General features: G+C 42.4%; 1 long non-coding RNA gene across 3 annotated transcripts; it reads right to left on the reverse strand.

Annotated features, from left to right (window-relative positions):
• Nucleotides 1–3,166: 3,166 nt before the first annotated feature.
• LOC127306089 (uncharacterized) lies at nucleotides 3,167–11,856 on the reverse strand. Of its 3 annotated transcripts, none has more exons than XR_007854429.2 (6): nucleotides 11,471–11,856; nucleotides 11,286–11,382; nucleotides 11,044–11,198; nucleotides 5,287–5,360; nucleotides 5,023–5,134; nucleotides 3,167–3,421 (listed from the first exon to the last, which is right to left on the reverse strand). It is a non-coding gene; the product is annotated as an uncharacterized lncRNA (long non-coding RNA). The 3 variants fall into 3 exon arrangements; XR_007854430.2 differs by having other exon boundaries at nucleotides 11,044–11,120; nucleotides 11,471–11,849; XR_011747645.1 differs by lacking the exon at nucleotides 5,287–5,360 and having other exon boundaries at nucleotides 11,471–11,854.
• Nucleotides 11,857–15,554: the final 3,698 nt, after the last annotated feature.

The following is a 15,554-nucleotide window of genomic DNA, read 5'->3' on the forward strand; positions in this document are numbered from 1 at the left end:
GGCGGAGCTTCGCTAAAGCTACGCGGGAGATATGGAGGAGAGGGGGGAGGCTAGGGTTTGGGAGGGGGTGGCCGGCCTCAAGGGGGTGCGGCCAACTTGTGGCTTTGGTGTAGGCCGGCCCCCTCCCCTATGCCCCTCATTATATAGGTGGAACCCCAAGTGTTGGTATCCAAGTCTTCGAATAATACCCGAACCAAAAACCTTCCATATGGAGGGGAAACCTAGCCAAGCTAGGACTCCCACTAGAGGTGGGAGTTCCACCTCCCATATGGGGGGGTGGCCGGCCCCCTAAGGGGGAGTCCACTTGGGACTCCTCCCCCACTAGGGTTGGCCGGCCATGGAGGTGGAGTCCCATGTGGACTCCACCTTCCTTGGTGGTTTCTTCCGGACTTTTCTAGAACCTTCTAGAACCTTCCATAGAACCTTTCGCGACATTTTAATTCACATAAAATGACATCCTATATATGAATCTTATTCTCCGGACCATTCCGGAACTCCTCGTGATGTCCGGGATCTCATCCGGGACTCCGAACAAATATTCGAACTCCATTCCATATTCAAGTACTACCATTTCAACATCCAACTTTAAGTGTGTCACCCTACGGTTCGTGAACTATGCGGACATGGTTGAGTACTCACTCTGACCAATAACCAATAGCGGGATCTGGAGATCCATAATGGCTCCCACATATTCAACGATGACTTTAGTGATCGAATGAACCATTCACATACAATACCAATTCCCTTTGTCACGCGATATTTTACTTGTCCGAGGTTTGATCTTCGGTATCACTCTATACCTTGTTCAACCTCGTCTCCTGACAAGTACTCTTTACTCGTACCGTGGTATGTGGTCTCTTATGAACTCATTCATATGCTTGCAAGACATTAGACGACATTCCACCGAGAGGGCCCAGAGTATATCTATCCGTCATCGGGATGGACAAATCCCACTGTTGATCCATATGCCTCAACTCATACTTTCCGGATACTTAATCCCACCTTTATAGCCACCCATTTACGCAGTGGTGTTTGGTGTAATCAAAGTACCTTTCTGGTATAAGTGATTTACATGATCTCATGGTCATAAGGACTAGGTAACTATGTATCGAAAGCTTATAGCAAATAACTTAATGACGAGATCTTATGCTACGCTTAATTGGGTGTGTCCATTACATCATTCATATAATGATATAACCTTGTTATTAATAACATCCAATGTTCATGATTATGAAACTAATCATCCATTAATCAACAAGCTAGTTTAAGAGGCATACTAGGGACTTCTTGTTGTCTACATATCACACATGTACTAATGTTTCGGTTAATACAATTATAGCATGATATATAAACATTTATCATAAACACAAAGATATAAATAATAACCATTTTATTATTGCCTCTAGGGCATATCTCCTTCAGTCTCCCACTTGCACTAGAGTCAATAATCTAGATTACATTGTAATATACCTAACACCCATGTCATTCCTGGTGTTGGTCATGCTTTGCCCTAGGGAGAGCTTTAGTCAACGGATCTGCTACATTCAGATCAGTGTGTACTTTGCAAATATTTACTTCTCCATCTTCGATGTACTCGCGAATCGAGTGGTAACGCAGTTTGATATGCTTCAGCCTCTTGTGTGACCTTGGCTCTTGTGCATTGGCGATGGCACCCATGTTATCACAGTAAATGATTAATGGGTCCAATGCACTAGGAACCACACCGAGCTCTACAATGAACCTCTTCATCCATACCGCTTCTGATGAAGCCTCTGAAGCCGCTATGTACTCTGATTCTGTTGAAGACTTCGCCACCGTGCACTGCTTCGAGCTTTCCCAGCTTACTGCAGCACCATTCAATATAAACACGTACCCAGATTGTGACTTAGAGTCATCAGGATCAGTGTTCCAACTTGCATCGGTGTAACCACTTACAACGAGCTCTTGGTCACCTCCATAACAAAGAAACATATCCTTAGTTCTTTTCAAGTACTTCAGGATATTCTTGACCGCTGTCCAGTGTTCCATTCCTGGATCACTTTGATATCTGCTAGTCAAACTAACAGCATGTGCTATATCCGGTCTAGTACATAGCATGGCATACATGATAGATCCTACTGCCGAGGCATAGGGGATTTTACTCATCCTTTCTCTTTCTTCTGCCGTAGCCGGTCCTTGAGTCTTACTCAAGACTTTGCCTGGTAACATAGGTAAGAACCCTTTCTTACTTTCGTCCATTCTAAACTTCTTTAGAATCTTGTCCAGATATGTACTCTGTGATAGCCCTATTAGGCGTCTTGATCTATCTCTATAAATCTTGATGCCTAATATATACGATGCTTCACCAAGGTCTTTCATTGAAAAACTATTATTCAAATAACCTTTAACACTGCTTAATAGTTCTATATCATTCCCGATCAATAATATGTCATCTACATATAATATTAGGAATGCTACAGAGCTCCCACTCACTTTCTTGTAAATACAGGCCTCTCCATGACACTGTATAAACCCGAAGTCTTTGATCACCTTATCAAAGCGTCGGTTCCAACTTCTTGATGCTTGCTTCAGTCCATAGATTGAACGCTGAAGTTTGCATACTTTGTCAGCATTTTTAGGATCGACAAAACCTTTGGGTTGTACCATATACAACTCTTCCTCAATGTCTCCATTAAGGAACGCCGTTTTGACATCCATCTGCCAAATCTCATAATCGAAAAATGCAGCTATTGCTAACAAAATCCTCACAGATTTTAGCTTCGCTACAGGTGAGAAAGTCTCATCATAGTCAACTCCTTGAATTTGTCGGAAACCCTTTGCGACAAGTCGAGCTTTATAGACAGTAATATTACCATCTGCATCTGTTTTTCTCTTGAAGATCCATTTATTCTCGACAGCCTTTCGGCTATCAGGTAAGTCTACCAAAATCCATACTTTGTTATCATACATGGATCCCATTTCGGATTTCATGGCTTCTTGCCATTTGTTGGAATCTGGGCTCATCATCGCTTCTTCATACGTCGCAGGGTCCTCATCATTGTTATCCACAATCATGACATTTAGACAAGGATCATACCAATCAGGAGTGGTACTGTGGGGACCCCGGACTAACGGTCCGAAATTCCCTGTTATGTATACAGTTCACGATCCCATGATCAGTGCGTCGTGAACACATAACCGAACTGATATCAAATTACACCATCCATTACAAAGCAGAGAAAGAAAATTACAACATGGTCACATGACCCATACTTACATAATAGCCTCGAAGGGCCTAACTAAACATTAGAGTAGCATCATCACTTCAGCAGCGCAGTACCCAAGTCATTTGCCATAACCCTACAGGCAACTGACTGGGAAGACGTTCCTAGCTCGCATAGACGTCGTCAACTCCTTCTTCATCTGTCGAACTCCTTCAAGTCTGGCCAAGTAAATAGCCAGGGACAAAGCCGTGAGTACATTTGAATTGTACTCGCAAACCACCAAGAGGGTGATAACAATTCTAACTAAAGAAGACAAGAGAGGAAGAGTAGTTTCTCTTGTGGATATAGCATGTGGAAGAGAAGAGATGTTTTTGGTGGAGATAGCATCCCAACTTCTCAATCGAAGGGGACACTCCAAGAATTTATCTAAGACATCTCTATATCTCTATTGAAGAAGAGTTCCTCTACATGAAAACACTAGGAAGGGTCACCCAATTTTGTTTCACTTTCCTCAACCATCTCCACATGGTCGGCACAACATCTTTCCCGTACCCTTCCGGTACTTCCAACACACGCATTTCCTTTGGAAATCATTTTCAAAACCAAAACTCGACACAGCTCGGTAACGGCCATCCCAACCGTCCATGACCGCGGACGCGGCTATTCGAATAGTTTTAACTCTGCAGAGTGTGCGCACTTTCCCCACAAGATCTGATAAATCCGCCGGGATCATCCCTGGTTCGTCATACGAAAGTATGCGAGTCTCGGATAATCAGTCGAAGCCTTTCGCCCATTCAACTTAACACGAGGTCCTACCCTATGGAGTATGTACCTCCCCGGCACCGTGGCAGCTCACCTCCTCTTGAGCGTGGCTCCACCGCCAAGCCAGGAGACCCATAGTGTCTTCCGGACGGGTCAGCCCCGAAGGCCTCCCGTTATACTATTGTCCCAACAATGACAACCCGGACTCGGGGGTAACCGTACCCTTGTATAGTTGTGCGGTGCCTCATGCTAAGAAGAACAAACGTCAAGCTAAGCCCCATGCCCACGTTGGAGTAATGTGGTTGCGCTGTGTAATTGTTCCGGGCGAATACAAAGAACCATGTGTCGTTTTTCTCAAAAACCCAAGTCACACCCACACTTTCCTCTTTCCAACCATCTTTCTCAAGATCCTTTTCTTTCATAAACCATACGCTTGGGTAAGGTTGCCTCACCCAAGGTTTTCATAAATATTTACAACAAGGTAAACCTTGAGGGGTTCCCAACCTATAGTTTCATGAGTTGAACTAGTATTGCACTACGGCCGAGATGAGAGTCATCCCGCCATAGATGAGGTATAAAGGGGTAGTGGAGTGGATCATACTTGCTTAAGTTAAGCATGTATTATGACAACACAAGGAGGAATATACTCTCAGATTTGTGGTGCTAACTACACAACTTAGATAGTGGAGTGTCACTATCCAACATATTCTCCAAGATGGTACACGGCATACTCCTCTCAAGTTGAGAATACCCCAAGGTCATGACAATGATACCTCTATACTACAAATGGGGTGGGTGTGGTGTAAGTTACTATCTTGAGATGGAACATGCTCAAGTTGAGCATACAAGATAACCAAGTGGGATAGCACGGCCATGCTACCATGCATCCCATAACACAAGGGCAAATAGTGGAGCATCACCACTAGGGAGTACCCCACTTTCAAACACACATAGATGACATAAATAGAGATAATAACACACATAGAATGAAGGTGCTTTGAACATCAACAAATGACATCCAACTAGACACCGGATCAGAGATCAAAAGATGGCTTGCCTTGGCTTATTTGTCCCTGTACTTCTTCAACTCCATCAATATAAGAATCCCAACAACATAAATAAAATCCTTGTCCGATCCACTTCTTCATCTTCTCCGGAATCGTTCGCATCTATCGCCGAAAAATATAAAGGAACACAATCAATCATATTGCACCAACAAAACAAACATACAACAACCATAATTTAACCATTCCAAAAAGAGCTACCATACAAAGGACTTATAGATACCACAAACAACTTAAAGAGAACCCATTTTATTTACCTAGTAAAGGTATGAGAGTATCACAACTTAGCAATTGCCTCTCTCGGTATCACCATGGCACAAGCTAAGTACCCCTGGTAGATAATATCATAAAGAGGACAAGAGCATTAGTTTGACATCAAATACTTTCACAAAACATTTTCAACACTTTTGGAAAAGTAGAAAACAGTTTTCCTAATTTAATTTGCTCACTTAATCACTATACAAAAATAGGAAGCAAACCATATATCACATCATTTGAAAACTTAAACAAAACAAAAGAGATAATGTTAGGTTGCAGAGGTTTTGTTTTGCAAGCATAAAACAAAGGTTGCCCATCTCTACTAAGAAGAGTTGGTCAAGGGTTTTAAATAAACCGAAAAGTTTTGCTACAACAATGCATGTCACACATAAATATTACTAACAGCAACAAATATGTATGAACAGAGACTAATAATATTTTTCCTAGATAGCTAGTACTAATACAAGACTAACCCAATTGGAATCACCCAATGACATGGGCATACCCTTCGGGTACCCATTATTAGTATACCCGGCTCGGCCCAAGATGGAGAAGACCAAATATGGAGAAGGCCCAACAAGGCAACCCGAAGAAGTAGTCGACTAGGACTCTTGTAAAACCCTAGGCTGGTTGCATATATAAAGCTAGCCAGGGCACCCGAAATAAGGAGGACAATATATAGACATAGAGATAGACAACATAGCTCCGCCTATGGCGGCACCCTGTAAACACATCTATGATTATATACTGGATTGCTAGCAGCACGTAGGGATCCTCCACCGAGGGGACCCGAAGCTGGGTACGTCGTGTGCCTAATCTCGCTCCCGGAATCTCCATCGTCGCTCTCCCGAAACCCTAGTCTACAATACGTAGGCATTGCCGAGGTATTCCCTCGTCAATTGGCGCCGTCTGTGGGAAATAGCGACGACTGGATTTTGTGATCCGGGCGAGATCCGTCGAGACCATCATCAAAGATATCGGAAGATCGGAAAATTTCGAGTTCATCAGCAAGCAGCGACTTCGTCGTCATCTTCGCAAACAAACGGTAAATTATTCAAGAGAGTACAGCAGATCAAGTCGCCACGCATGTTCGCTTCGGCTGCCGGCGTGCGTGCGTGTGTACGTTTGCAACAAGGCTCCAGGGAAAAAGAAGTGCACATTACACAAGTTTCAAGATTCAGAGTTTGTTTCCGTGTGGGATTTGGACTCTCCAATAAACAAAATCAGATCAGCGAAAGGGGTTGCCAGCCGGATCAAGGTCCAAGAAGAAACAGACAAAGTACAAACACAGCCAATGTGACTTCGTTAAAAAAAAAAAACAGTAAAACAAAAGGAAGCGAGCTGCCGTACAGGTTTTTTGTACGGGCCTCAACATGAAGCCATCGGGAAATCAAGCTTCAAAGAAAATCATCGAGTGGAGAAGCAAATCGGTTCATATCAGTTCGGGCAACTTTTTCGCTGTTAAGTCCAAACGAACTTATATCGCCATCGACTTCGGAGGAGCCAACATCATTACCGAATACGTCCACCTCATCGACTGCTGCTCCCCTACACGGATCAAGCCAACCAAGTTCGTCAGCGACGAACATCCGACACAAAAATATCAGGTGCTATATTTCCAAATTAATTACTATTCGCAAATTTATTTGGCCAAATATTTTTCGGATCGTACTGTTATTTGCGCACAGAATTTTTTTCTTTTTCGCTTCAATACAACTACAGATCGGAATAAGTTTCGACTGTTTCCTCGCGCACAGTCGCCACATTGGGGGGCTCGCTTGTTGCATCGCGGACTCGATATATTCGGGGGCTCACCTGTCGTGAATCCACTTCATCGACTACGATCTGTCAGGTCAACAACTTTCGGCTAAAACGCGGGACGTCTCCGCTTCATCGGTTGCACCCTCTTCATCGACTACGTCGGCCACATCTACTACTTCTGGCCAGGCGTCGCGTGACTATAGACTCCATCTTCCGGACGACCTACTTCCACCTCGACCTCGCCGCATCCAACAATAAAGCTAAGTGTTCATCTTCCGAGAGTCAATTATTTGTTTACTTTTGCTATACCCGATTATTCGGAGATTGTGCCATTACAATATTACAGCAAATACACTCAACACTGGGAGCTCTGCCATTACTTCATTACCACAAATATATTCGATTACTTTTCGAATTTCTTTTCTTCGGCTCTGGATATATCTCCTTCGGCTCAGTGGATTTATTTTCGGCTTAGTGAAATTACCTTCTTCGGCTCAGTGGATTTATTTTCGGCTTACTAGATTGATTTTCTTCGGGTTATCGTTGGTTTCCTCTAATATAATACTACCGGGCGGACTTCTGGGTCAGTGGATTTATAGTCGATAATTATTATTGGATTTATTTCTTCGGCGGATTTATCTTCTATGGTTATTACTGGATTCTTCGGATCAATGGATTCATCCTCTATAATATCAACGGATTCATCTTCTATGGTTATTACTGGATTCTTCGGATCAATGGATTCATCCTCTATAATATCAACGGATTCATCTTCTATGGTTATTACTGGATTCTTCGGATCAATGGATTCATCCTCTATAATATCAACGGATTCATCTTCTATGGTTATTACTGGATTCTTCGGATCAATGGATTCATCCTCTATAATATCAACGGATTCATCTTCTATGGTTATTACTGGATTCTTCGGGTCAATGAATATATCCTCTATGATATCGGCGGATTCATCTTCAATATATGATTCATATTTAATGATAATACTCGGGGGCTCAACAATAATTTCGCCTCGGATCACAATTGCGACACGGTGTCTAAGCAACAATCATGATATCACCCCAGCAGCGCTCGGGGGCTCGGCTATTTCTTCATCAATAATTTGGCGGCATATATTTTCACTATTTGGTGGTTTCTACTTCGGCTCAACGATTTCGCTGCACTCGAAGACTTTCATCGCGCATCAACTCCGTTGTGCCCAATAAGCTAAGTGTTCCTTTATTTCACACAAAGTTGATTATCATTTACTTTCGTCGCACCTGACACTTGGGGGCTGCGCGGCATATATTCACTTTACATATCATCGAATTCGAGCATCTGACACCGCATGCGAAAAAGAGAGTCAAGGAAAAGATAGAAAAAGTTTATTTATTTGTGCAGGACAAAGCAAATTTCAAAGTATATAAGAGAGAACCCGACGAAATTGTTTTCAAGAGAGAACAGGACCCGACAAAATCTTCTTCAGGGAGGAACCCGACGAAATCAAAATAGCACCCGACAAAATCTTCTTCAGGGAGGAACCCGACAAAATCAAAATAGCACCCGACAAAATCTTCTTCAGGGAGGAACCCGACGAAATCAAAATAGCACCCGACAAAATCTTGTTCAGGGAGGAACCCGATAAAATCGTGAGAGAACCCGACAAAATTTTCTTCAAAAGAGAACCCGACGAAATTTTATGCAAGGAGGACCCGAAGAATTATCTTCAAGGAGGTGCCAAAGAATTATCTTCAGGGAGGTCCCGAAGAATTATCCTCAAAGAGGACCCAAAGAATTGTCCTCAAGGAGGACCCGAAGAAATTTTTCCTGAGAGAGGAACTCGACGAAATTATCATCAAGGAGAAACCCAAAAAAAAAAAAAAAAAAAAAAAATGATAAGAGGAGTAAAAAAAAGGGGAGGAAAAAAAAGAGGATGGACAAATCTTCGGGTCCATTGACTCGTCATTTGTTCTGAGCAAGAGCATCGGCGATGTGCCTGACAACAATATAGAAGAACCCAATATATTCGGCTGTCTCATCACGCCCGAGAAAAATATAGAAGAACCCGAAAAATGGGTCATTGCATCAGACAAACAAAGCACTCGACAATATATTCTCAGAACGCCAAAGTTGCGATCAATTTCTGAATGCCGCAAATTTGCGAAGGTAAGACCCCAGATCCGTTCTGCTGGGCGTGGCATCGCCGAAGACTGCGCTCTGCTACTTTTATCCGTATCAACAGATACGAAGAAAATCCTAACGGACGCATTAGGTACCCGATAAACATGACTGGGACTCGACAGAATGGTAAGACCTTAAGCGGCACCTGTCGAAGTTTACACCAGTATCCCGAGATCATGTCCAGGGACGTGATCTTGAAGTAGGTTTTTGCGGATTGCCACTAGAGCAGTTAACTAGTACCTGATCCGTCAGATGAACTAGCCCCAATTACCATTATCCCTGTACAATATAGATATGGATGTCAAATAAAAATAGCAACGGCCTGGAGTCGATAAAAAGAGGGGCTGCGCCAAGTTGTTTATCGAGTAGTACAACTTGAGCCTATGCCTAGGTGCAAGCACCTGCTCATAGGCTCGGGGGCTACTCTTATCGAGAGTAGTGTTCACCCTCTCGACAAGAAAAAGGAAAAATTGTGGAGTCAATTACAAGCAAGTTGAGCCTACACCCAAGTGCAAACACTTGGCTGTAGCCTCGGGGGCTACTCCCATCGGGAGCGCTGGTCACGCACCCGATAGAAAAATAACTTCGACATCATCTATGACAATCAAGGTTTGTAGACTCAACTCGATTCTACGACTCGAGTGGAGCCTACTCCCATCGGGAGCACATGGATTTCATCAAGTCTTCCAGAAATATAGTTAAGTTCTTCATCGAGTAGTACAACTTGAGTCTATGCCCAAGTGCAAGCACTTGTCCATAGACTCGGGGGCTACTCCCATCGGGAGCGCTGCCGCGCACCCGATAATTTCAAGAATCATCGACATCATCTACGCTACACATGATCTACGACATGGACCTCGCCTTGTATTTCTTCGACATCGGAGATGATTATGCTTGGAGTTTCTACGCAAGTCTTCGACTTCCCTATAAACTCGGGGGCTACTGACATGGGCATACCCTTCGGGTACCCATTATTAGTATACCCGGCTCGGCCCAAGATGGAGAAGACCAAATATGGAGAAGGCCCAACAAGGCAACCCGAAGAAGTAGTCGACTAGGACTCTTGTAAAACCCTAGGCTGGTTGCATATATAAAGCTAGCCAGGGCACCCGAAATAAGGAGGACAATATATAGACATAGAGATAGACAACATAGCTCCGCCTATGGCGGCACCCTGTAAACACATCTATGATTATATACTGGATTGCTAGCAGCACGTAGGGATCCTCCACCGAGGGGACCCGAAGCTGGGTACGTCGTGTGCCTAATCTCGCTCCCGGAATCTCCATCGTCGCTCTCCCGAAACCCTAGTCTACAATACGTAGGCATTGCCGAGGTATTCCCTCGTCACCCAAAAATATTAAACCTACAATTTTAGGAATTTCTTTGAATCTGACTGTACAGAAAACAAGATCTGTAAGCCATAAATCGTAGAAAAATCCTAAAAATATGTGGCCACTGGCATTTGAAAGGTAATTAAACAGAGAAGCATACACAATTGGATTTGGGTTCAAATTGTTTCTGAAACTCTCACAAATGGATTGGCAAGTTTACTGCATGTTTTCACCATTTGCTTTAACTTTGGAGTTGCAGAACAGATAAAGGTTTGGAACTTGTTTGAGATGATTAAGAAAACATTCAGCAATCCTACAGAAGTGGAATCACTCAATTAGGTTCAAAAATGGATTTTTGATGAATTAAAAGCTAACAGCCATGTCTGCAGAACACACAGAATAAGTTTAATTCACCACAAATCGTACACAACTCATAAAAATATGAGGTCCGCTGCATCTGAAAGGTATTGAAAAGCTGGTTCTTACCCAATTGGTTCCATTCAAAAATTCGTTCCCAAGCTCCTGGTTTAATTCGACAAAGTCAGATCTGACCAGATCTTGACCTGTGAACCATTTCAGTTTCAGGAGGTCAATCAAAGTGAAACCACCGTCAAAATGAAGGTATTGAAGAGGGCCTTCACCTACAGTTGAGTTTGCTCAAAAAGGTTTCGTAAAACGGGAGAAATCTAACAAACAGTGATTCTGCATGTTTGCAGAACTTTATTTACCATGCAAAATCCGTAACGAATTTGAGGATGAGACCAACGCCAAGTTGTAGATCTTTCCAGTACCTATCTGTGGAACTTTGAATCACTCGATTTGGATCTGCACACAAGATTTGGCGGATTTTACAAGTTCGTACCAGAATCTGAAACAGCAAGATACAGAAATTACTGCAAGGTTTTGGACGAACTTTGCTCAAGAACTTCAGATCTGAGGATAGCTCAACCTTCTCCATGCTTGGACCAACATGCACCTGCATCAAGATCCAATCTAGTGAGAGGAGAAAGGAGAAAGTGAGCTGGACTCATCAAAGATTAGGGGAGAAGAGAGGGAGAGAGATGCTCTCATGGTGAGGGGAAGCTTGAGGGAGGAGGGGAGCTCCATCTTGGTGGCTTTCCATGGCCATGGCCGGCCATGGAGCTAAGGAGGAGGAGCAGCTCGTGGGGAGGAAGGGGGAGGAAGGTATGAGGGAGTGGAGTGTGAAAGAAATGAGCCAAGGGGAGTGGAGGTGGCAAGCCAAGCTCTTATATAGAGGGAGGATGGTGGCTGCCTCCATTTTGATTGGCTAAGGTGGGTGGCTGCCCATTTATTTGTTGGGGTAGTTGGGAGGCAAGGCTTGCAAGAGAAGGAAATGAAGAGGAGGGGCTGGCCGAATTTCAAGTCATGGCCGGCTCCTTTCTTGTCATGAGCCAGAGAGAAATGTGAGAGAGATGCACAACATTCATGTGAATAGTTCAAGGCATGATGTTGAGAAGATAATGTCAATGAGTGACTTTGATAATGATAAAAAAAATAGGAGTAGATACATATAGATAAAAAAGGAGTATGAAGGTGACATGTGCCATGAGAATAATCTCCACCACTTTGGTTGAGACCAACTTATGATGAAGATGGTTCCCAAGGTATAGTTGATGAATAAAAGTTTTTAATAGAATTCAAAATTGAAGGATTGGGGCTGGCCGCATGCAACAATGCATGAGCATGCCAAGGTAGATGGGATGGTGATGGTGGTTTAGTCAATGATAGAGCAAGGTTAATAGAGAGGGTGAGTGAAGTATCCATATACTCACAAGGATGAATATATTGACATAACTCATCAATTTATGAGATCAAGGTGATGATGGAAGAGAATATAAAGTATTTGAAACACCTCAATTGTCTAGGGACAATTGGGAATGAACTCAAGTGGAATGGAATTTGAAAATGTTGAGAGAACTAGTTGGAACATAGGAGTTCAAAATGTTCTACTTACTTTCCCAAGTGAAGTAGAGTTTTCTCAAATTTAAAGCAAACAAGAAATGGTATAGGTACCATAAACAAGCCTTTTGTTAAAAAGAAGGCAAGATAGAAAATAATTGTTTTAGAAATCAGTACTAGGTAGAAATGGGATGAGAAAACAAAACCCATTTCAGCTCCTTGTTTTCCTTGAAGACTTATCTTGAAAAGATTTAATAAAACTAGAAGTAGTTTTGTGATCAAAACTAGAGAAGGAAAAACAATAGGATTTTTGAGGAGGGAAACTAATTTAGGGAGGAGTGTTCTCAAGGGTAGATGGTGGCTACAAAATGTATCCATCATTCCCACTCTTGGTTTTGTGAAGATTAAACTTGAATAAAAACAAGAGGTAAAAGTGAAGGAGGTGATCTAGAGTTGAATCATTGGATAGGGTATAAGATCAAGTTGAATATATGTGATGCAAGGGTAGAATGAGACATGCAGGATGTGGAAATTGTAGAGGGAGATGCACAGATGAGATCCATGCATTGAGATCACCAAGTTGTGAATTAAGGATGATTGAGCTATCTTGTACCACAAAGAGAAAAATCAAGATGGCACACCCATGTTGTCATCAGGAGAGAGGTTTGATGTAGTAAGAAGGAAAACAATTCTTCCTAAGCCACACATGTGTTTTATTTGGTGAGTTGCTTGTTTAACCACTAGGGGTGTCGTTCTATGAGGTAGCTCAAGACAAAAATTCAACAAGCAAATCAAGACAATTCATCTACCAACAGATCAAGGCAATTCATCATAGCAAATAGATCAAGGCAATTCACCTTAATTAGTCTATAGAAAAAGTTTTTGTTCCCCCTAATTTTTGCAATAAGGACAACTAAACAAGTTTGCAAAAGTTGGGGTGTTACAGGTACGTTCCCTTGTCGATCTGCGAGGTTCAGTAGTTTCCTCGTTCGAAGTTTCATGATCATTATCATTAGCTTCCTCTGTTGCCGGTGTAGGCGGTACTGGTACAACTTCCGGTACTGCGCTACTCTGATCAACGAGTATAGATTCATCAATCTCATCGAGTTCTACTTTTCTTCCAGTCACTTCTTTAGTGAGAAATTCTTTCTCAAGAAAGGTTCCGTTCTTAGCAACACAGATTTTTCCTTCGGATTTGTGATAGAAAGTATACCCTATAGTTTCCTTAGGGTATCCTATGAAGACGCATTTCTCCGCTTTGGGTTCTAGCTTGTCCGGTTGTAACTTCTTTACATAGGCTTCGCAACCCCAAACTTTCAGGAACGACAGCTTAGGTTTCTTATTAAACCATAATTCATACGGTGTCGTTTCTACGGATTTTGATGGTGCTCTATTTAAAGTGAATGCGGCTGTCTCTAATGCATAACTCCAAAATGATAACGGCAAATCAGTAAGAGACATCATAGAACGAACCATATCTAAGAGAGTTCGATTACGACGTTCGGACACACCGTTTCGTTGAGGTGTTCCCGGCGGTGTCAATTGTGAAAGTATTCCGCATTTCTTTAAATGCATGCCAAACTCATAACTCAGATATTCACCTCCACGATCAAATCGTAGAAATTTGATCTTCTTGTTACGTTGATTTTCTACTTCACTTTGGAATTCCTTAAACTTCTCAAAAGTTTCAGATTTATGTTTCATGAAATAGATATACCCATATCTACTCAGATCATCTGTGAAGGTTAGAACATAACGATAACCACCGCGCGATGCTACGCTCATTGGTCCACACACATCGGTATGTATGATTTCCAATAAGTCAGTAGTTCGCTCCATCATACCAGAAAATGGAGTCTTTGTCATTTTTCCCATTAGACATGCTTCACATCTATCAAGTGACTCAAAGTCAAGTGATTCAAGTAATCCATCAGTATGGAGTTTCTTCATGCGTTTCACTCCAATATGACCAAGGCAGCGATTGCCACATATAAGTAGAATTATCATTCAATTTAATTCGCTTAGCATCAATGTTATGTATATGCGTATCACTACTATCGAGATCTAACAGAAATAAGCCATTCTTTTGTGGTGCTCGACCATAAAAGATATTATTCATAAAAATAGAACAACCATTATTCTCAGACTTGAATGAATAACCGTCTTGCATTAAACAAGATCCAGATATAATGTTCATGCTCAACGCGGGTACAAAATAACAATTATTTAGGCTTAAAACTAATTCCGAAGGTAGATGTAGAGGAAGTGTGCCTACAGCGATCACATCGACTTTGGATCCATTTCCAACGCGCATCGTCACTTCATCTTTCAGTAGTCTTCGTTTATTCTTTAGTTCCTGTTTCGAGTTACAGATATGAGCAACCGAACCAGTATCAAATACCCAGGTACTAGAACGAGAACCAGTGAGATAAACATCTATAACATGTATATCAGATATACCTTCTTTCTTCTTCTTGACAAGGCCGCTCTTCAGATCAGCCAGATACTTGGAGCAATTACGCTTCCAGTGTCCCTTCTCCTTGCAGTAATAGCACTCAGCATCAGGCTTAGGGCCGTTCTTAGGTTTCATAGGAGGCGTGGCAGCTTTCTTGCCACCCTTCTTGAATTTTCCCTTAGACTTGCCCTGTTTCTTGAAACTGGTGGTCTTGTTTACCATCAACACTTGGTGCTCTTTCTTGATCTCAATCTCAGCAGCTTTTAGCATGCCAAAGAGTTCAGGTAACTCCTTGTTCATGTTCTGCATATTGTAGTTCATCACAAAGTTCTTGTAACTTGGTGGCAGTGATTGAAGGACACGATTAATCCCCAGTCTGTTAGGAATCACTATTCCCAAGTCACTGAGTTTCTTCGCATGCTCGGTCATGGCGAGGATGTGCTCACTAACGGAGCTGCCTTCTTCCATCATGCAGCTGAAGAATTGTTTCGATGCTTCATAGCATTCCACGGCCGCATGAGTCTCAAAAATAGCTTTCAGTTCTTTCATCAACTCATGAGGATCGTGGTGCTCAAAACGTTTTTGAAGATCGGATTCCAGATCGCACAGATGGCACACCGAA

This window comes from Lolium perenne, chromosome 6 (assembly GCF_019359855.2).
Source record: "Lolium perenne isolate Kyuss_39 chromosome 6, Kyuss_2.0, whole genome shotgun sequence".
NCBI classification, from domain to species: Eukaryota; Viridiplantae; Streptophyta; class Magnoliopsida; order Poales; family Poaceae; genus Lolium; species Lolium perenne.